This window comes from Ranitomeya variabilis, chromosome 4 (genome assembly GCF_051348905.1).
Source record: "Ranitomeya variabilis isolate aRanVar5 chromosome 4, aRanVar5.hap1, whole genome shotgun sequence".
Lineage (NCBI taxonomy): Eukaryota > Metazoa > Chordata > Amphibia > Anura > Dendrobatidae > Ranitomeya > Ranitomeya variabilis.
In genome coordinates this window covers 398,899,820-398,923,910 of record NC_135235.1, presented here as the reverse complement: position 1 = coordinate 398,923,910, position 24,091 = coordinate 398,899,820, and the positions used below count along the sequence as shown (strand labels likewise).

General features: G+C 45.7%; 1 long non-coding RNA gene across 1 annotated transcript; it reads right to left on the bottom strand.

The window, feature by feature from the left end:
- Positions 1–1,123: 1,123 nt before the first annotated feature.
- LOC143764895 (uncharacterized) lies at positions 1,124–24,014 on the bottom strand. The gene is made up of 2 exons (XR_013213291.1): positions 23,831–24,014; positions 1,124–3,370 (listed from the first exon to the last, which is right to left on the bottom strand). It is a non-coding gene; the product is annotated as an uncharacterized LOC143764895 (long non-coding RNA).
- Positions 24,015–24,091: the final 77 nt, after the last annotated feature.

Below are 24,091 nucleotides of genomic sequence, written 5' to 3'. Positions count from 1 at the left end.
TCTTTTTGGGAGCCCACCAAAAATGGGGTGTCACTGGTCGGGGTAGTTGGCACTGGAAGCCCCAAACTTGCAGTTGCTCTAATCCCGGTGAGCCACCAGAAAGGTGAGAGTGAAGGATCTGCACCTCGCCTGACGTCAATATTACATAGTAACATCTACCCACTTGTACCAATGTGATGTTCTGCATCCCCTGGGGGGCACAGGTCAGCTTGCTACAGATTTACAGACACCCCCTGTCCATAGGGGACCAGGAAAGCACAGGGAGTGAGAGGAGGTGACCGAGACAGTGACTGATGTGGCATCACACTTGCCCACAACCCTGACAAGCCGAGAGGCCCCTTTCATTAGCCTGAGTGAAACAAAATCTTAACAGCCCGGTAAAATTGCCACTGTTATGATCCAGTCCGGAGTTTGTTTTCTGCTGTTCTCTCTCTGCACTGGTCATACAAGGGTTAACCCTTTCTGCCTCGTTTTGGAACAGACTGGGCTTTTTCAGTCCTTTGCAGTCTGCTGGCCAGCGTCAGTGATAGTTCATGCTTCCAGGCTACAGCAGCTGACCTATATATCCTGGTGATCCTTGTGCCTCTGACTTCCCGTATTTGTGTGAGACCCATTCCCTATCCCTGACTTAGTGTTCGTCTGGTGGTTTTCCTTACAGTGTATGACTCGGTCTGATCTCTGAACTCCGCCTCTTGCTGCCCGTCTCTGATACATCGTTCCCCAACCGGCTTTGACTTCTGGCTTGTACCCCAACTTCGTCTCATGTTTTGGATACCGGGCTCCTGTTTGGCTCTGATTTCTGGCTTGGCTCTGACTTTGTGCATTGCTGTTACCTCTGGTACTTCTGCTCCTGACAGTTTCTGACTCTGCTCGTCTGACCACTCTTTCGCTACCTGTGACATGTGCGGCTGCTCAGTGTTGCTAAACTGTGAGTGTGCAACCTCTCTTCCCTTACCAGCACCCCCTGGTGGAGGTTGCGCTAAACTGCACTGCAGCCGCATCACAGCCATCATATGGTTAACGTGAATTATAACTGGCCAGAAATCAGCCCCCCTAGTATGGAAGGTTAAACCGAGAAATAGATGTGTGAATTCCTGGATCGAGATAAAAGAGCAGTCCAAAGTAAAATTATATATTTAATCACCTTAAGGGCACACTAGACAATACAGTATATACACATTGGTGATACATATATAATGGTCAGATATGCAAATATAGATAGTGGTAGTATAAACGATATAACCAGAATATGTGTCAATTACCGGGTAACATTAGATCATGGGTGCACTGGGCCGCAGGGAGCATGGGCAGCCAGCTGGGTCCTAGGTCTTTCACAGCATGTTATTCGACATGACTCCCCTTTCGAAGTGGACAGCTTGCAGAGAGCGGGACAGACCACATGGCCATACACTAGCCTTTATCCCCTTTGGGTCACTCCTCTCCTGCCCTCTGGGTTGAACCTAAATCCCCTCCCCTGGAGTTTTGTAGCCAATTCGCTGAAAACCTATGAAAGATCATAACTCCTTTCTGGACGGTACGAAGGCGGCGGTTCTTGAGTGATCGGATCTGGCCAGGCTTCTACCAGCTGGCCTATGTATCTCCATACCCCAGGGTGCTAGAACTGCTTGAGACCCTGGAATGCAGTTAGTCTGGACCAGAGATCCCAAAAATATAACCCATGTGTGACCAGAACGTACGATAAATCCTTATTCTCCTTATTAAAACATAGCTGATTCAAAGCAGTTTAGACCTCATGATGTCCACATGGCAAGCAACCCTTTTGTTCTGCTCTGAGCTGGTAAAGGTGTGAGATCTGTCACTCACAGTCCTTTGAATCTGGACCCTCCTGCTGTGGCTAGGTGTTCTGTTAAGCTGCACACTGAAGGGGTTTTTATAATCCTATGCTAAATAGGATACAAATAATTGACATGAAATTATATCTCCAATATTCTTCACAGCGAGACTCTGCAATTTTGCACCATCTTGTATATTCGCTGGAACTGGTCTATGTTATCGTCGGTTTGGTGGTTCATTTAAGTATTGCCAGATTGGTTTACCCTCACCCTATGTTGTCTGAGTAATATTATTCCCATGAGAAAGGAGAGCGGGCGTTCAGTGGGCCATGTGGTCTTGGGCCAGCGAACGAGAGCATCCACTGACCCTCGGGTCTCCACACCACCCTTCATTTCCATAACTGTCATAAGCCTTCCATCCATGGAGTGACAGTTTCTTAATCTGCTTGACAATCAACTTTTTAGGCGGCACCAACCACAGCATCCCAGACACTATTCAGAGTGGTGTACCATTTTACTTCAATGTAAAACTTTAATTTACCCCCTTAACCCCCAGAGGTATTTTCATTTTTGCGTTTTCGGTTTTTTTGCTCCCTTCTTCCTAGAGCCATAACGTTTTTATTTTTCTGCTAATATGGCCATGTGAAGGCTTGTTGTTTTGCAGGACGAGTTGTACTTCTGAACGACACCATTGGTTTTACCAGATCGTGTACTAGAAAGAACGGGAAAAAAAATTCTAAGTGCGGTGAAATTGCAAAAAATGTGCAATCCCACACTTGTTTTGCTTTTTTACTAGGTTCACTAAATGCTAAAACTGACCTGCCATTATGATTCTCTAGGTCATTCCGAATTCATAGACACCAAACATGTCTAGGTTCTTTTTTATCTAAGTGGTGAAAAAAAATTCCAAGCTTTGTTTAAAAAAAAAAAAAAAAAAGCGCAATTTTCTGATACCCATCGAGTCTCCATTTTTTGTGGTCTCTGGTTGCGTGAGGGCTTATTTTTGGCGTGCAGAGCTGCCGTTTTAAATGATATGATTTTAGTGTAGATATGATCTTTTGATCACCCGTTATTGCAATGTCATGACGACCAAAAAAATTTAATTCTGGCATTTTTACTTTTTTTCCCTCGCTATGCCGTTTAGCGATCAGGTTAATCCTTTTTTTCTTTTTTAATTGATTGATCGGGTGATTCTGAACGCTTCAACTTCTGTGTCTTATTCAATTGTGGTCGGGTCTCAGCCTTCACTACTTTGGCCATGTCTCTGAGCACTGAACACCTTGTACTTCTGGGCACTCCAGGAAGGTTGCAGCTCTGGAATATATCAGCACTGGAGGATAATGGGTTTCTGGCTGCTTCACTTTTAATTCTTCCCAAATCATTGTCCGTTAATGTACGTCTTTTTTTCTCAACACGCTTTTTGCGACCCTGCTGAGTATTTCCAACAAAACTTTTGATGGTTCTGTGATCACGCCCCAATATCTTAGCAACTTCAAGAGTGCTGCATCCCTCTATGAGACATGTATAAATTTTTGACTTTTCAGAGTCAGTTAAATCTCTTTTTTGGCCCATGTTGCCTGAGGAAAAATACAAGCTTGGAGTTAGAAAATAAATAAAAAATTATGATATGGTCAAAATACTTGATTAACTAATAACTATTACATGTGTAAAGTACAGACCAAAAGCTTGGACACACCTTCTCATTTAAAGATTTTTCTGTATTTTCATGACTATGAAAATTGTACATTCACACTGAAGGCATCAAAACTATGAATTAACACATGTGGAATTATATACTTAACAAAAAAGTGTGAAACAACTGAAAATCTGTCCTATATTCTAGGTTCTTCAAAGTAGCCACCTTTTGCTTTGATGACTGCTTTGCACACTCTTGGCATTCTCATGATGAGCTTCAAGAGGTAGTCACCGGGAATGGTCTTCCAACAATCTTGAAGGAGATCCCAGAGATGCTTAGCACTTCTTGGCCCTTTTGCCTTCACTCTGCGGTCCAGCTAACCCCAAACCATCTCAATTGGGTTCAGGTCTGGTGACTGTGGAGGCCAGGTCATCTGGCGTAGCACCCCATCACTCTCCTTCTTGGTCAAGTAGTCCTTACACAGCCTGGAGGTGTGTTTGGGGTCATTGTCCTGTTGAAAAATAAATGATGGTCCAACTAAACGCAAAGTGGATGGAATAGCATGCCGCTGCAAGATGCTGTGGTAGCCATGCTGGTTCAGTATGCCTTCAATTTTGAATAAATCCCCAACAGTGTCACCAGCAAAGCACCCCCACACCATCAAACCTCCTCCTCCATGCTTCACGGTGGGAACCAGGCATGTAGAGTCCATCCAATCACCTTTTCTGCGTCTTACAAAGACACGGTGGTTGGAACCAAAGATCTCAAATTTGGACTCATCAGACCAAAGCACAGATTTCCACTGGTCTAATGTCCATTCCTTGTGTTCTTTAGCCCAAACAAGTCTCTTCTGCTTGTTGCCTGTCCTTAGCAGTGGTTTCCTAGGAGCTATTTTACCATGAAGGCCTGCTGCACAAAGTCTCCTCTTAACAGTTGTTGTAGGGATGTGTCTGCTGCTAGAACTCTGTTTGGCATTGACCTGGTCTCTAATCTGAGCTGCTGTTAACCTGCAATTTCTGAGGCTGGTGACTCGGATAAACTTATCCTCAGAAGCAGAGGTGACTCTTGGTCTTCCTTTCCTAGGGCGGTCCTCATGTGAGCCACTTTCAATGTTTTCCCAATTTTTTTGGACTGACTGACCTTCATTTCTTAAAGTAATTATGGCCACTCGTTTTTCTTTACTTAGAACTACTGAATAGACTGTTAGAATTTGTATCAATGGCAAGAAAAAAGCAGCTATCAGCTGTGTATCCACCAGACTTCTGCACAACACAACTGATGGTCCCAACACCATTTATAAGGCAAGAAATCCCACTTATTAAACCTGACAGGGCACAACTGTGAAGTGAAAACCATTCCCGGTGACTACCTCTTGAAGCTCATCAAGAGAATGCCAAGAGTGTGCAAAGCAGTCATCAAAGCAAAAAGGTAGCTACTTTGAAGAACCTAGAATATAAGACATAATTTCAGTTGTTTCACACTGTTTTGTTAAGTATATAATTCCACATGTGTTAATTCATAGTTTTGATGCCTTCAGTGTGAATGTACAATTTTCATAGTCAAGAAAATACAGAAAAATCTTTAAATGAGAAGGTGTGTCCAAACTTTTCGTCTGTACTGTATATATACTGTGTGCACAATGTGAGCTATAATGTATATACCTTATTTTTCGGACTATAAGATGCATTTTTTTCCTTCCAAAATGTGGAGGAAAATGGGGGGTGCGTCTTATAATCCGGATATATTGGCTCAGGCTGTTCGTGAGTAGGTGGGGGAGCAATATCAGAGGAGCAGCAGGTCACAGAGGCAGGAGCCGGCAGCTCTGGCTAACTCCTGTGCCCGTTGCTAAAGAGAAATAAATATGTACTGCATTCCACACCCATGGGCGTGGAGGGCAATGAATATTCATTTCTTCCTGGCATCCTGGTATGATTGATTGGCCCCATTCCAGTCCTGGTATCCATGGCCCCATCAGAAAAGATTAAAAAAAAAAAAAAAATCCTTTACTCTTACCTTCCTTCGCTCCCTTGCAGCGTCCTGCTCCGATGTCAGCAGCTTCTTACTGCTTGTAAGCAGCACATGGCAAGGACATCATGCACTGCTCACAAGCAGAGCACAGCTGCCAGAATACTCACCGGGTGTTCATTAGAGGTTGCGGTGAATATCCATTCTCTTCAGTAGCGCACACTGTCACCGGTCACGTGTGCCGATACTTAAGATAAATGAATATTCATTTCTCTTAAGTATCGTCACACGTGACCGCTGGCAGCAGCAGGAAGCAGGCGGCTGACAGTGCGCGCTAATGAAGAGGAATAAAAAGACACCGATTTCTCTGTGATGAACGGTCCCAGTGAGTATTCCCGGCAGCTGTGCTCTGCTTGTGAGCTGCACATGATGTGCCTGCCATGTGCTGCTTACAAGCATTATGCAGCTGCTGGCACCGCAGCAGGACACTGCGACTGCGAGGGAGTGGAGGAAGAGAACAGTAAAGGTTTGGTTTTTTAATCTTTTCTGATGGGGATATGGACACCAGGACTGGGATGGGGGCCAGTCAATCATACCAGAAACGGGATGGGGCCAATCAGTCATACCAGGAACTGGATGGGGCCAATCAGTCATACAGGAACTGGATGGGGCCAATCAGTCATACCAGGAACTGGATGGGGCCAATCAGTCATACCAGGAACTGGATGGGGCCAATCAGTCATACCAGGAACTGGTGGGGCCAATCAATCATATCAGAATAAGAATGGGACCATGCATACCAGGACTGGGATGGGGCCAATCATACCAGAATAAGGATGGATCCATGCATACCAGAATAAAGATAGGGCCATGCATACCAGGATGCGGATGAGGCACCATGTAGACCAGGATAGGGATGACGGGACCATATTTACCAGGATAGGTGATCTAAAGTACAGAATTGACCACATTTTTTGCTTCAGTTTTTTTTTTCCCCAAATTTCCCCCTCTAAAACCCGATGCGTCTTATAATACGGTACATATGTAATAATGTATACTATATAGTACACGGAGAAAATTGTTGTCTCCCTTCTGTTAAAACAAGAAAAACCCACAATGGCCACTGAAATAACTTCAAACTGACAAAAGTTATTTTATATTACATTTATTTGAAATCAATTAATGAAAATCAGACATTCCTTTTGAATTGTGCTTCAACAGAAAAAAATTAAACCAAAGTGATAAAAATGGCCCTTAATAAAAATGATGGTACCCCCTAGAAAAAAAATTGAAAATAGTTTCATTTTAGGAACATGTTAAACTAAAGTGTGTACTGTAATTAACATCAAAGGTGTTTACAAACTGTTAACCAGTTAGGCTATGTTCACACAGTGCAGATTATTTGCGGTTTTTTAGCGTTTTTGCGCTATAAAAACGCTATAAAACCGCAAATAATCTGCATACATTATGCATCCTATTATTTTTAATGAAATCCGCAATTTCTGTGCACATGATGTGCGTTTTTCCGCATGAAAAACGCTTTGCGGTAAAAAACCGGACATGCTCATTAATTTTGCGGTTTTTTCGCGGTTTTCCCACTGTCTAATGCATTGGGAAATGTTTGGGAAAAACCGCGTCAAAACCGCGCAAAAAACGCGCTAAAAATGCATGCGGTTTTCATGCGGAAATCCGGCAGAAATGTCAGGATTTTCACAGGAATTTTCTGCATCAATTCCTGAACGTGTGTATGGGGCCTAAGTCTGTCTTTTTAACCCCTTAATCCCATATGATGTACTATCCCGTCAAGGTGACCTGGGACTTAATTCCCAGTGACGGGATAGTACGTCATATGCAATCGTCCGCACTCACGGGGGGAGTGCGGCCGAGTGTCAGCTGACTATCGCAGCTGACATCCTGCACTATGTGCCAGGAGCGGTCACGGACCGTTCCTCGCACATTAACCCCTGGAACACTGCGATCAAACATAATTGCAGCGTTCCGGGGGCATAGGAAGCATAGTGCAGGGAGGGGGCTCCCTGCGGGCTTCCCTGAGACCCTCGGTACAAGGCGATGTGCTCACCTTGTACTGAGCGTCTCCTCCCTGCAGGCCCCGGATCCAAAATGGCCGCGGGGCTACTTCCGGGTCCTGCAGGGAGGTGGCTTACAAGAACCTGCTCAGAGCAGGAGCTTGTAAGCCTGGAGCAGTGCACGTCAGATCGCTGATCTGACACAGTGCTCTGCAAAGTGTCAGGTCAGCGATCTGTCACTATATAGTGATGTCCCCCCTGGGACAATGTGATAATGTAAAAAAAAAAAATATTTAGATGTGTAAAAAAAAAATTCCTAAATAAAGAAAAAAAAAATATATTGTTCCCATAAATATATTTCTTTATCTAAATGAAAAAAAAACCAATAAGGGTATGTGCACACGCTGCGGATCCGCAGCGGTTTCCCATGCATTTACAGTACCATGTAAACCTATAGGAAATGCAATCCGCAGTGCACATGCTGCGGAAAAAAACGCGCGGAAACGCAGCGGTTTATTTTCCGTAGCATGTCATTTGTGCGGAATCCGCAGCGGTTTTACACCTGCTCCAATAGAAAACTGCAGGTGAAAACCCGCAGCGGAATCCGCAATAAAAGCCGCGTTAAATCCGCAGGAAAAAACGCAGCGGTTTTGCACTGCGGAAAATTTCGCAATGGAATCCGCAGCGTGTGCACATGGCCTAAAAGTACAAATATTTAGTATCGCCGCGTCCGTAACGACCCGACCTATAAAACTGTCCCACTAGTTAACTCCTTCAGTGAACACTAAAAAAAAAAAAAAAGAGGCAAAAAACGCTTTATTATCATACCACCGAACAAAAAGTGAGATAACACGCGATCAAAGAGACAGATATAAATAACCATGGTACCGCTGAAGACGTCATCTTGTCCCACAAAAAACGAGCCGCCATACAGCATCATCAGCGAAAAAATAAAAAAGTTATAGTCCTCAGAATAAAGCGATGCAAAAATAATTATTTTTTCTATAAAAAATAGTTTTTATCGTATAAAAGCGCCAAAACATAAAAAAATTATATAAATGAGGTATCGCTGTAATCGTACTGACCCGAAGAATAAAACTGCTTTATCAATTTTACCAAACGCGGAACGGTATAAACGCCCCCCACAAAAGAAATTCATGAATAGCTGGTTTTTGGTCATTCTGCCTCACAAAAATCGGAATAAAAAGCGATCAAAAAATGTCACGTGCCCGAAAATGTTACCAATAAAAACGTCAACTCTTTCTGCAAGAAACAAGACCTCACATGGCTGTGGACCAAAATATGGAAAAATTATAGCTCTCAAAATGTGGAGACGCAAAAACTATTTGTTGCAATAAAAAGCGTCTTTTTAGTGTGTGATGGCTGCGAATCACACAAATCCGCTAAAAACCCCGCTATAAAAGTAAATCAAACCCCCCTTCATGGCCCCCTTAGTTAGGGAAAAATAATATTAAAAAATGTTTTTATTTCCATTTTCCCCATTAGGGTTAGGGCTAGGGTTAAGGCTACTTTTAGGGTTGGGGCTAAAGTTAGGTTGGGGCTAAAGTTAGGGTTAGGATTACATTTACGGTTGAGATTACGGTTAGGCGTGTGTCAGGGTTAGGGGTGTGGTGAGGGTTATGGTTGGGATTAGGGGTGTGTTGGGATTAGGGTTAGGGGTGTGGTTGGGTTAGGATTTCAGTTAGAATTGGGGGTTTCCACTGTTTAGCCACAGCAGGGGCTCTCCAAACGCGACATGGCGTCCAATCTCAATTCCAGCCAATTCTGCGCTGAGAAAGTAAAACAGTGCTCCTTCCCTTCCGAGCTCTCCCGTGCGCCCAAACAGGGGTTTACCCCAACATATGGGGTATCAGCGTACTCAGGACAAATTGCACAACAACTTTTGGGGTCCAAATTCTCGTTACTCTTGGGAAAAAAAAAAATTGGGGGGCGAAAAGATCATTTTTGTGAAAAAATATGATTTTTTATTTTTACGGCTCGGCATTATAAACTTCTGTGAAGCACTTGTTGGGTCAAAGTGCTCACCACACATCTAGATAACTTCCTTAGGGGGTTTACTTTCCAAAATGGTGTCACTTGTGGGGGGTTTCAATGTTTAGGCACATTAGGGGCTCTCCAAACGTAACATGGCGTCCCATCTCAATTCCAGTCAATTTTGCATTCAAAAGTCAAACGGCGCTCCTTCCCTTCCGAGCTCAGCCATGCGCCCAAACAGTGGTTTACCCCCACATATGGGGTATCGGCGTACTCAGGACAAATTGTACAACAACTTTTGGGGTCTATTTTCTCCTGTTACCCTTGGTAAAATAAAACAAATTGGAGCTGAATTAAATTTTGTGTGAAAAAAGTTAAATGTTCATTTTTATTCATGCAAATTGCCTCTTCTGAGAAAAATAGTACTGTTGGAAGGAGCGATCCTACAAGTCACAATCAACCCTTTAACGAGTCGTGCAATATGACTTGGGCTACTTTCACACTAGCGTCGGGCCGAGGATCCCGACGCTAGCGTTGTCTCCGCCGCACAACGGGGGCAGCGGATGCATTTTTCCAGCGCATCCGCTGCCCCATTGTGAGGTGCGGGGAAGTGCGGGGAGGTGGGGGCGGAGTTCCAGCAGCGCATGCGCGGTCGTAAAAGGCGGACCGTCGGGAGCAAAAAACATTACATGTAACGTTTTTTGCTCCCGACGGTCCGCCACAACACGGCGCAACCGTCGCACGACGGTTGCGACGTGTGTCAATGCGTCGCAAATGCGTCGCTAATGTTAGTCAATGCAGAAAAAACGCATCCTGCAAGCACTTTTGCAGGATGCGTTTCTTCGGCAAAACGACGCATTGCGACGTATTGCAGTTAACGCTAGTGTGAAAGTAGCCTTAGGATAAAAGCCAAATCAGTATCTCAATTCGCAGACACAGTGTTTCGGGCTGTTGGCCCTCGTCAGTGCGAAGCTAGGTGAGAGGCTCTGGACTGGGGTCTAAGGGGTAACGTTTCTCCTTATGGAGAGTGACATACCAGCTGGCTTGTCAAGGTAAGGAGGCTTATTCGCCGTGCAGTGGTCCTCTGAGAAATTAAATATGCAAATTGCCTCTTCTGAGAAAAAGAGGACTTATCTCTATAGCGCCACATTTTTATTTAAACATTCCAAAAATTCCTGTGAAACACCTGAAGGGTTAATAAACTTCTTGAATGTGGTTTTGAGCACCTTGAGGGGTGCAGTTTTTAGAATGTCACACTTGGTTATTTTCTATCAAATAGACCCCTCAAAATGACTTCAAATGAGATGTGGTCCCTAAAAAAAATGGTGTTGTAAAAATGAGAAATTGCTGGTCAACTTTTAACCCTTATAACTCCCTAACATAAAAAAAATTTGGTTCCAAAATTGTGCTGATATAAAGTAGACATGTGGGAATTGTTAGTTATTAAGTATTTTGTGTGACATATCTCTGTATTAAGGGCATAAAAATTCAAAGTTGGAAAATTTGCGAAATTTTCAAAATTTTTCGCCAAATTTCTGCTTTTTTCACAAATAAACGCAAGTCTTAAAGAAATTTTACCACTATCATGAAGTACAATATGTCACGAGAAAATGTCAGAATCATCAGGATCCGTTGAAGCGTTCCAGAGTTATAACCTCATAAAGGGACAGAGGTCACAATTGCAAAAATTGGCCCTGTCATTAACGTGCAAACCACCCTTGGGGCTTAAGGACATAAGAATTCAAAGTTTGATAACTGCAAAATTTTTGCCAAATTTCCATATTATTTAGGGGTTTTTTTTACAAAACAAAACTCAAGTCATATTGAAGAAATTTACCACTACCATAAAGTACAATATGTCACAAAAAAAAAAACACTCGGAATCAATGGGATCCATTGAAATGTTACAGAGTTATAAGAAAAAGCAAAAAAGTCAGCTCACCCATCCAAATATCCAGGACTCCGAGCACAGAAACTGCAGCAGGAAAAACAATCAATCCAATAGGTAATCCAGCTCAGGCAGTCTGCTAAAAACTTTCAATTTTTTCTTTTGCCATTTGATTCATGTATCTTGTGTTTATGTGTTTCATTATATTATTTTAATTAGCTTATATTGTGAGGTAACTAAAAAAAAAAAAAAAATGGACATTTTTCAACAGGTGAAGAATACGATCAGTGATTATGTGGCCACAATCACGACTGGGATAGGATGGATTATTTTAAAGATTTTTTTCTAATAAAATGTGAAAGTTTAACAGACCTGATCCTGCAGATTCTTATCTAAGAGACTCTGCTCAGCGTATTTGACATCTTCAGTCTATTCCCCTTTTAACAAAATGCATTCTCCTCACCAAGGATGTTAGTGCCTTATACAGCAACATACCCCATAATTTAGGTATGGAAGCCATAAAAAAAGGTTTTTTTTTGTTTTTTTTCTACTGGATGACAAACTTCCTCCCGCTGAAAGGGAATTTTTAGAGACAGCTATAGTTTTTATTCTTAAGAATAACGTGTTTTCATTTGAGAAGTCTTTTTACCGCAAGATTAAGGGCCGCGCGATGGGGACGAGATTTGTACCTAGTTATGCCAAATTATTCATGGGGGCATTTGAGTCCGTCTTCATCGCACAATCCCCTCTGGCACAAAAGCGAATAGCATTTTACCATCGTTTTATTGATGACTTATTTCTGATGTGGACGGGATCTGAGCAGGAGGCTTTAAAATTCAACGAGACTCTGAACGAAAACCTATGGGGCCTATCTTTTTAAGATACCCTATATACTCGAGTATAAGCCGACCCGAGTATAAGCCGACCCCCCTAATTTTGCCACAAAAAACTAGGAAAACTTATTGACTCGAGTATAAGCCTAGGGTGGAAAATGCAGCAGCTACCGGTGAATTTCAAAAATAAAAATAGATGCTCCATACCGTTCATTATGGCCCCATAGCTGTGCCATATAGTGCTCTGCACCGTTCATTATTGCCCCATAGCTGTACCATAGAAAGCTGTGCCATATAGTGCTCTGCACCGTTCATTATTGCCCCATAGCTGTGCCATATAGTGCTCTGCACCGTTCATTATTGCCCCATAGCTGTACCATATAGTGCTCTGCACCGTTCATTATTGCCCCATAGCTGTGCCATATAGTGCTCTGCACCGTTCATTATTGCCCCATAGCTGTGCCATATAGTGCTCTGCACCGTTCATTATTGCCCCATAGCTGTACCATAGAAAGCTGTGCCATATAGTGCTCTGCACCGTTCATTATTGCCCCATAGCTGTGCCATATAGTGCTCTGCACCGTTCATTATTGCCCCATAGCTGTACCATAGAAAGCTGTGCCATATAGTGCTCTGCACCGTTCATTATTGCCCCATAGCTGTGCCATATAGTGCTCTGCACCGTTCATTATTGCCCCATAGCTGTACCATATAGTGCTCTGCACCTTTCATTATTGCCCCATAGCCAGGGTGGATAAAAATCAATGTTTTTTAAAAAAAATCAAAAAAATCGGATTTTGATTTAAATCGGATTTTTTTGATTTAAATCGGATTTTTTTCAATAAACTGCTTTTTGAGGAAAATATTTTACCATCCAAAGGTTCTTCCATCATGAGATAAAGCTGAGTTGTTTAACTCAGTAGAATAAAGGCTGTATATGTGTAACATTCACAATGCCATGCTCTTCCAGAGGTTTCTGTAGGATGCTGACTATCCAACAAGTTTGGGCATGTCAACTGAATGGAAAAAGAAACTAAACCAAAAGTGAAACCAAGCTAGAAGTGTGGAATTAAAGGGGCAGTATGAACAAAATGTGGAGGCTATTAATAGTTTATACAATTAAGACATGCTGCTTTTAAACACCTACCTATTGCCATATAGTAAAACAAAAAAGATTTTTACTTACTTTGGGGTCCCCCCCTCACCCTGGCGTTAGATCGTTGCCCCTAGTTTCGTCCGTGTAACTATGGGCGCACATGCGCACTGCTCTCACTTCTCATTTTAATCGTGATTTATATTAAAAAAAACCTTTTGATTTAAATCAGTGATTTAAATCATGATTAAAATCATGATTTAAATCGATCCGATTTAAATAGAAAAAAATCTTTTGATTTAAATCGTGATTTAAATCATGATTTAAATCGGCGTGATTTAAATCAATCCACCCTGCCCATAGCTGTGCCATATAGTGCTCTGCACCGTTCATTATTGCCCCATAGCTGTGCCATACAGTGCTCTGCACCATTATTGCCCCATAGCTGTGCCATATAGTGCTCTGCACCATTCATTATTGCCCCATAGCTGTACCATAGAAAGCTGTGCCATATAGTGCTCTGCACCGTTCATTATTGCCCCATAGCTGTACCATAGAAAGCTGTGCCATATAGTGCTCTGCACCATTCATTATTGCCCCATAGCTGTGCCATATAGTGCTCTGCACCGTTCATTATTGCCCCATAGCTGTGCCATATAGTGCTCTGCACCGTTCATTATTGCCCCATAGCTGTGCCATATAGTGCTCTGCACCGTTCATTATTGCCCCATAGCTGTGCCATAGAAAGCTGTGCCATTGCTGCTGTTGCTGCAATAAAATAAAGACATACTCACCTCTCTTGCTTGCAGCTCCTCAGCGTCCCGTCCCGGCGTCTCTCTGCACTGACTGATCAGGCAGAGGGCGGCGCGCACACTATATGCGTCATTGCGCCCTCTGACCTGCACAGTCAGTGCGGAGAGATGCCGGGAAGATGGAGCGGCGTCCGGAACGCGGACAGGTGAATATGTAATACTTACCTGCTCCCGGCGTCCCGCTCCTTCCCCCGGACAGCTGGTCTTCGGTGCCGCAGCCTCTTCCTCTATCAGCGGTCACCGTTACCGCTCATTAGAGAAATTAATATGCGGCTCCACCCCTATGGGAGTGGAGTCCATATTCATTTCTCTAATGAGCGATCCCATGTGACCGCTGAACAGGGGAAGAGCTGCGGCACCCGAAGACCGTGGGACTGCGCCAGGAGCCCCAGAAGCAAGTAAGTATGCCTCAGCGCCCTCTCCCCCTCACCCGCCGACCGTGACTCGAGTATAAGCTGAGAGGGGCACTTTCAGCCCAAAAATTTGGGCTGAAAATCTCGGCTTATACTCGAGTATATACGGTACATTGACACAGATATTCAATTTCTTGATTTGTTGGTAAAAGTAGATTTCAACCGGTAAATTTACAACCTCAACACATTTTAAACATGTTGACGTGAACAGTTATTATTATTATAGAGCCATTTATTCCACGGCGCTTTACATGTGAGGAGGTGTATACATAATAAAAACAAGTACAATAATCTTAAACAATACAGGTCACAACTGGTACAGGAGGAGAGAGGACCCTGCCCGTGAGGGCTCACAATCTATAAGGGATGGGTGAGGATACAATAGGTGAGGGTAGAGCTGGTCGTGCAGCGGTTTGGTCGATCGGCGGTTACTGCAGGCTTGTCGGAAGAGGTGGGTCTTCAGGCTCTTTTTGAAGGTTTCGATGGTAGGCGAGAGTCTGATATGTTGTGGTAGAGAGTTCCAGAGTAGGGGTGATGCGCGAGAGAAATCTTGTATGCTATTGTGGGAAGAGGAGATAAGAGGGGAGTAGAGAAGGAGATTTCGTGAGGATCGGAGGTTGCGTGCAGGCAAGTACTTGGAGACAAGGTCGCAGACGTATGGAGAAGACAGGTTGTGGATGGCTTTGTATGTCATGGTTAGGGTTTTGTACTGGAATGCCTGGGCAATGGGGAGCCAGTGAAGGGATTGACAGAGGGGAGAGTCCGGGTAATAGCGGGGGGACAGGTGGATTAGTCGGGCAGCAGAGTTTAGAATAGATTGGAGGGGTGTGTTCGAGGGGAGGCCACAGAGCAGGAGGTTGCAGTAGTCAAGGCGAGAGATGATGAGGGCATGGACTAGGGTTTTTGCAGATTCTTGGTTTAGGAATGTACGGATCCGTGAAATATTTTTGAGTTGAAGGCGGCAGGAAGTGGAAAGGGCTTGGATATGTGGTTTGAAAGAGAGATCAGTGTCAAGGATTACCCCGAGGCAGCGAGCTTGTGGGACTGGGTGAGTGGGCAGCCGTTTACTGTAATGGATATGTCCATTTCGCATGAGACGGGAGGAAAGATGATGAATTCGGTTTTGTCCATATTAAGTTTTAGAAATCTAGTGGAGAAGAAGGATGAAATAGCAGCCAGACATTGACGGATTCTGGTCAGTAGGGAGGCGATTTCTGGTCCAGAGATGTAGATCTGTGTGTCATCAGCATAGAGATGATACTGAAAGCCGTGAGATTCTATGAGCTGTCCCAGGCCAAAGGTGTAAATGGAGAAGAGCAGGAGCCCAAGGACTGAACTTTGCAGGACTCCGACAGATAGGGGGTGAGGTGAGGAGGTGCTGTGTGTGTGGAAAACGCTGAATGTACGGTCTGTTAGGTATGACGAGATCCAGGATAGGGCTAAGTTTGTGATGCCAAGGGATGAGAGGGTCTGTAATAATAGGGAATGGTCCACTGTGTCAAAGGCAGAGGACAGATCCATGAGAAGGAGGACAGAGTAGTGTCGCTTGCTCTTGGTGGTTAATAGGTCATTGGTGACCTTAGTTAGGGCAGTTTCAGTGGAGTGGTGTGACCGGAAGCTAGATTGTAAGCGGTCCAAGAGGGAGCAGGAAGAGAGATGGGAGGACAGTTCAAGATGGACGTGTTGTTGTAGTAGTTTTGAGGCATAGGGGAGAAGTGATATAGGGCGATAGCTAGATACAGAGGATGGGTCAAGAGAGGGCTTTTTGAGGATAGGTGTGATTGAGGCATGTTTAAATCTTGAGGGGAAAACACCATTTGTTAGTGATAGGTTGAAGAGATGGGTTGAAGAGATGGGTTAGGGTTGGGATGAAGACTGTGGCGAGGTTTGGGATGAAGTGGGATGGGATCGGGCCAAGTGCACAGGTGGTGAGATGCGATCTTGAGAGTAGAGTGGAGAGTCGATCTTCTGTAATGGTGGAGAAGTTGGTTTTGGAGGTGGAGGGCTGGAAAGTTGGGAAGAAGGGCTCTGGGGGGTTGTTGACAAAAACTGTCTCTGATGTTATCAATCTTCTGCTTGAAAAATGAGGCAAAGTTTTCAGCTGAGATGAGTGGGGAGGGAGGAGGTGCTGGGGGACAGAGGAGAGAATTGAAGATGTTGAATAACTGTTTAGGGTTGTGAGACAGGGAGGATATGAGAGATGAGAAGTAGGTTTGTTTAGCTGTGGCGAGTGTGGTCTTGAAAGTAGTGAGGGACTGTTTGAATGCGATATAGTGCTCGTTGGAGTGGGATCTTTTCCATCTCCGCTCAGCAGCCCTGGAAGCTCGCCTCAGTTCTTTGGTCAGGCTGGTGTGCCAGGGCTGTCTATTGATTTTGCGAGCCTTGGTACAGGTCCTTCTCAAAAAATTAGCATATAGTGTTAAATTTCATTATTTACCATAATGTAATGATTACAATTAAACTTTCATATACTATAGATTCATTATCCACCAACTGAAATTTGTCAGGTCTTTTATTGTTTTAATACTGATGATTTTGGCATACAACTCCTGATAACCCAAAAAACCTGTCTCAATAAATTAGCATATCAAGAAAAGGTTCTCTAAATGACCTATTACCCAAATCTTCTGAATCAACTAATTAACTCTAAACACATGCAAAAGATACCTGAGGCTTTTAAAAACTCCCTGCCTGGTTCATTACTCAAAACCCCCATCATGGGTAAGACTAGCGACCTGACAGATGTCAAGAAGGCCATCATTGACACCCTCAAGCAAGAGGGTAAGACCCAGAAAGAAATTTCTCAACAAATAGGCTGTTCCCAGAGTGCTGTATCAAGGCACCTCAATGGTAAGTCTGTTGGAAGGAAACAATGTGGCAGAAAACGCTGTACAACGAGAAGAGGTGACCGGAACCTGAGGAAGCAGTGGACTGAGTCTGGTGTGGAAACATCCAGAGCCACCGTGCACAGGCGTGTGCAGGAAATGGGCTACAGGTGCCGCATTCCCCATGTAAAGCCACTTTTGAACCATAAACAGCAGCAGAAGCGCCTGACCTGGGCTACAGAGAAGCAGCACTGGACTGTTGCTAAGTGGTCCCAAGTACTTTTTTCTGATGAAAGCAAATTTTGCATGTCATTCGGAAATCAAGGTGCCAGAGTCTGGAGGAAGACTGGGGAGAAGGAAATGCCAAAATGCCTGAAGTCCAGTGTCAAGTACCCACAGTCAGTGATGGTGTGGGGTGCCATGTCAGCTGCTGGTGTTGGTTCACTGTGTTTCATCAAGGGCAGGGTCAATGCAGCTAGCTATCAGGAGATTTTGGAGCACTTCATGCTTCCATCGGCTGAAATGCTTTATGGAGATGAAGATTTCATTTTTCAGCACGACCTGGCACCTGCTCACAGTGCCAAAACCACTGGTAAATGGTTTACTGACCATGGTATTACTGTGCTCAATTGGCCTGCCCACTCTCCTGACCTGAACCCCATAGAGAATCTGTGGGATATTGTGAAGAGAAAGTTGAGAGACGCAAGACCCAACACTCTGGATGAGCTTAAGGCCGCTATTGAAGCATCCTGGGCCTCCATAACATCTCAGCAGTGTCACAGGCTGATTGCCTCCATGCCACGCCGCATTGAAGCAGTCATTTCTGCCAAAGGATTCCCGACCAAGTATTGAGTGCATAACTGAACATTATTATTTGATGGTTTTTTTGTTTGGTATTAAAAAACACTTTTATTTGATTGGTCGGGTGAAATATGCTAATTTATTGAGACAGGTTTTTTGGGTTATCAGGAGTTGTATGCCAAAATCATCAGTATTAAAACAATAAAAGACCTGACAAATTTCAGTTGGTGGATAATGAATCTATAATATATGAAAGTTTAATTGTAATCATTACATTATGGTAAATAATGAAATTTAACACTATATGCTAATTTTTTGAGAAGGACCTGTATGTGTGAGAGGGGCAACAGATTCCAAAGCTGCAGCTATTGTGGTGTTATATAGAGCGGCAGCGTCATGCGCATTTTGTGGGGAACTTATGTCTGTGAGGAGGGATTCAGAGAGTAAAGGTACCGTCACATTAAGCGACGCTGCAGCGATATAGACAACGATGCCGATCGCTGCAGCGTCGCTGTTTCGTCGTTGTGTGGTCGCTGGAGAGCTGTCACACTCCAGCGACCAACTATGCCAAAGTCCCCGGGTAACCAGGGTAAACATCGGGTTACTAAGTGCAGGGCCGCGCTTAGTAACCCGATGTTTACCCTGGTTACCAGTGTAAATGTAAAAAAAAACAAACGCTACATGCTTACATTCCGGTGTCTGTCGCGTCCCCCGGCGTCCGCTTCCCTGCACTGTGTAAGCGCCGGCCCTAAAGCAGAGCGGTGACGTCACCGCTGTGCTCTGCTTTACAGCCGGTCGGCGCTGACACAGTGCAGGGAAGCGGACGCCGGGGGACGCGACAGACATCAGAAGGTGAGTATGTAGTGATTGTTTTTTTTTACATTTACAATGGTAACCAGGGTAAATCTCGGGTTACTAAGCGTGGCCCTGCGCTTAGTAACCCGATGTTTACCCTGGTTACCAGTGAAGACATCGCTGGATCGGTGTCACACACACCGATCCAGCGATGTCAGCGGGTGATCCAGCGATGAAATAAGGTGCTGGCCTTCTAGCTCCGACCAGCGATGTCACAGCAGGATCCTGATCGCTGTTGCGTGTCAAACACAACGATATCGCTATCTAGGACGCTGCAACGTCACGGATCGCTATCGTTGTTAAGTTGTTCAGTGTGAAGGTACCTTAAGTGTAGATCAAGGTGTTTAAGATTTCTGCGAGGATGTGCAAGTTTGTGGGGTGGGGATTGTAGACAGGGAGTGGAGAGGGAAGAGAATGTGAGTAGGTTGTGGTCAGAAAGAGGAAGAGGTGAGTTAGGTTAGAAAGGGAGCAGAGGCGGGTGAAGATGAGGTCCAGTGTGTGACCATCTTTGTGAGTGGCTGCAGAAGACCATTGAGTGAGGGCAAAGGAGGAAGTGAGAGATAGAAGTTTAGTGGCAGCTGAGAGGGAAGTGTCAATGGGAATGTTGAAGTCGCCCATGATGATAGTGGGGATGTCCGCAGAAAGGAAATGAAGTAACCAGGTGGTGAAGTGGTCAAAGAAGGTGGTCACTGGCCCTGGGGGGGCGGTAAATAACAGCCAGTTGGAGGGGGAGTAGATGCGCACAGAGTGCACCTCAAAGGTAGGGAGGGCAACAGAGGATGGCAGTGGGATTGGGGTGAAGGAGCAGTTATCTGACAGGAGAAAACCAACTCCTCCGCCATGCTTGCTGCTGGGGCGAGGTGTGTGAGAAAGGTGGAAGCCGCCATATGAAAGTGCAGCAGGAGAGGCTGTGTCAGGAGGGGTGAGCCAGGTTTCGGTGATGGCGAGGAAGTAAAGTTTGGTAGTAACAAAAAGACCATGGATGTAGGAAAACTTGTTGCAGACAGAGAGAGCGTTCCAGAGCTCCGGTAATGGGATTGGGTATAAGGGTAGATGTTACAGAAATTTGTGATAGAGCGTGGATGGGAGGTAGAAATGACTGTGGGGATGTGTTGAGGAGGACCAGAATTTGGAGAGATATCACCAGCAGTGACAAGGAGCAGAGAAAGTGTTAGCAGGTGGGAGCAGGAGAGAGCATGAGGGGACTGTCTGTGTTTAGAGACAGAAGATTGTAGGTTGAGGAACAGTTCAGAGGAGGAGGTGAGATGGATGGGGAGGATTGAAGAGATGAACAGTTCTTTACTAGATGTAGGGATTAGGGGGGTTACCAGAAAGTGAAGGATTATTGGGGTGAGAGTGAAATTCAGAAACATTGTTTACAGTGACTGTCCAGTTACCTTCAGTTCCATTCTGGTTCAATTCTATATTAATCTTCACAATTCTATGACACACATAGGATACACACTGCAGACTAAAGTCTTGGCAGACTTGTGTTATGCAATATATGTGCTACAAAGTGTATTCAGGTGTGAAGCAAAGAGGGGTGGTCTCTGTTCATCATGGTCAGAGAATTAAGAGTGGACTGGATGCATATAATCAAGCCAAAGTAAACAACGTCATAAATAACACTGGGGTAAAGCTGGGGTTAGGCTACTTTCACACTAGCGTAGTGCACTGCACGTCGCTATGCGTCATTCTGTAGAAAAAAACGCATCCTGCAAAAGTGCTTGCAGGATGCCTTTTTTCTCCAGACGTGAATTAGCGACACAGTGTGACGCATTGACACACGTCGCAACCGTCATGCGACGGTTGTGTCAGACCGTCGGCACAAAAAAACGTTACATGTAGTTTTTTTTTGTGCGTTGTGTGCAGCAATTCCAACCACGCATGCGCGGCCGGAACTCCGCCCCCTCCTCCCCGCACCTCACAATGGGGCAGCGGATGCGTGGAAAAACAGCATCCGCTGCCCCTGTTGTGCGGCGATTCCACGCTATGCGTCGGTGCGCTGCAACGTCGCATAGCGACGTGCAGTGCACGATGCTAGTGTGAAAGTAGCCTTAGTTGAAAGACATACCATGAGAATGCTAGGAGCAGAGGTAAGTCTGTGTGGAAAGTTGGGTGATGTACTAAGGCTACGTTCACATTTGCGTTGTTGTGTGTTGCGTCGGCGACGCAACGCACAACGCATGCAAAACGCATTGTTTTGTGACGCATGCGTCCTTTTTTTGCTTGATTTTGGACGCACAAAAAATGCAACTTGCTGCGTCCTCTGCGCCCTGACGCGTGCGCCGCAGTGACGCATGCGTCACAAAACGCAAGTGCAACGCATGTCCATGCGCCCCCATGTTAAATATAGGGGCGCATGACGCATGCGTCGCCGCAGCGGCGCCCGACGCTGCGTCGCACAACGCTAATGTGAACGTAGCCTATCTGCATTTCATAGCCAGACAAAGCAGGTAAGCTGGGTGGATGAGTTACCTCCATTCTAAAAGTGGCTATCTTCCTAAATGGATAACTAATGTGCCTTACGGCCAATATTGGAGAATTCGGAAAAACTGCACTAATCAATGTACACACACACACACACACACACACACACACACACTGACTCCTTGCTGTACACACACACACTGACTCCTCGCTGTACACACACACACACACTCACTGACTCCTCGCTGTACACACACACACACACACACACACTCACTGACTCCTCGCTGTACACACACACACACACACACACTCACTGACTCCTCGCTGTACACACACACAGACTCCTCGCTGTACACACACACAGACTCCTCGCTGTACACACACAGACTCCTCGCTGTACACACACAGACTCCTCGCTGTACACACACACAGACTCCTCGCTGTACACACACACTGACTCCTCGCTGTACACACACACTGACTCCTCGCTGTACACACACACTGACTCCTCGCTGTACACACACAGACTCCTCGCTGTACACACACAGACTCCTCGCTGTACACACACAGACTCCTCGCTGTACACACACAGACTCCTCGCTGTACACACACAGACTCCTCGCTGTACACACACAGACTCCTCGCTGTACACACACACAGACTCCTCGCTGTACACACACACAGACTCCTCGCTGTACACACACACACAGACTCCTCGCTGCACACACACAGACTCCTCGCTGTACACACACACAGACTCCTCGATGAACACACACAGACTCCTCGCTGTACACACACACAGACTCCTCGCTGTACACACACACTGACTCCTCGCTGTACACACACACTGACTCCTCGCTGTACACACACACAGACTCCTCGCTGTACACACACACAGACTCCTCGCTGTACACACACACAGACTCCTCGCTGTACACACACACAGACTCCTCGCTGTACACACACACAGACTCCTCGCTGTACACACACACAGACTCCTCGCTGTACACACACACAGACTCCTCGCTGTACACACACACAGACTCCTCGCTGTACACACACACAGACTCCTCGCTGTACACACACACAGACTCCTCGCTGTACACACACACAGACTCCTCGCTGTACACACACACAGACTCCTCGCTGTACACACACACAGACTCCTCGCTGTACACACACACAGACTCCTCGCTGTACACACACACAGACTCCTCGCTGTACACACACACAGACTCCTCGCTGTACACACACACAGACTCCTCGCTGTACACACACACAGACTCCTCGCTGTACACACACACAGACTCCTCGCTGTACACACACACAGACTCCTCGCTGTACACACACACAGACTCCTCGCTGTACACACACACAGACTCCTCGCTGTACACACACACAGACTCCTCGCTGTACACACACACAGACTCCTCGCTGTACACACACACAGACTCCTCGCTGTACACACACACAGACTCCTCGCTGTACACACACACAGACTCCTCGCTGTACACACACACAGACTCCTCGCTGTACACACACACAGACTCCTCGCTGTACACACACACAGACTCCTCGCTGTACACACACACAGACTCCTCGCTGTACACACACACAGACTCCTCGCTGTACACACACACAGACTCCTCGCTGTACACACACACAGACTCCTCGCTGTACACACACACAGACTCCTCGCTGTACACACACACAGACTCCTCGCTGTACACACACACAGACTCCTCGCTGTACACACACACAGACTCCTCGCTGTACACACACACAGACTCCTCGCTGTACACACACACAGACTCCTCGCTGTACACACACACAGACTCCTCGCTGTACACACACACAGACTCCTCGCTGTACACACACACAGACTCCTCGCTGTACACACACACAGACTCCTCGCTGTACACACACACAGACTCCTCGCTGTACACACACACAGACTCCTCGCTGTACACACACACAGACTCCTCGCTGTACACACACACAGACTCCTCGCTGTACACACACACAGACTCCTCGCTGTACACACACACAGACTCCTCGCTGTACACACACACAGACTCCTCGCTGTACACACACACTGACTCCTCGCTGTACACACACACACAGACTCCTCGCTGTACACACACACTGACTCCTCGCTGTACATACATATACACACACACAGACTCCTCGCTGTACACACACACTGACTCCTCGCTGTACACACACACACACACAGACTCCTCGCTGTACACACACACAGACTCCTCGCTGTACACACACACACACACAGACTCCTCGCTGTACATACATATACACACACATCTGTACAGCCCCCCCTGTGCTGACAATGTGCAGTAACAAGTCCGCCAGTCAGTGTGATGGAGCCACATTACAGCCTGTACATGCCGTGTGCAGAGGAGACCCCGCCCATAGTACGGTGGCTGCAGACCTCCACACTCACCTGTAGCCGCCGCTATTCACGACCCCTGGAGCGGAGGAGACATTTAATAGAGCAGAGGCAGCCCCAGGTCTGTCAGGACTTACACACCGGATGTTAGGTGATCATACACTTCCTGCGTTCCAAGCCTCACCACCACTCACGGCTCCTGGGCTGAAGGACCTTTGATGACGTCAGGCCCATGTGATCAGTCACCTGTGCTGCTGGAGGGAGGGTTGTGTCTAGATCGGAGGTGATATTTTGTTTTCCTTAGTTTAGCCACTC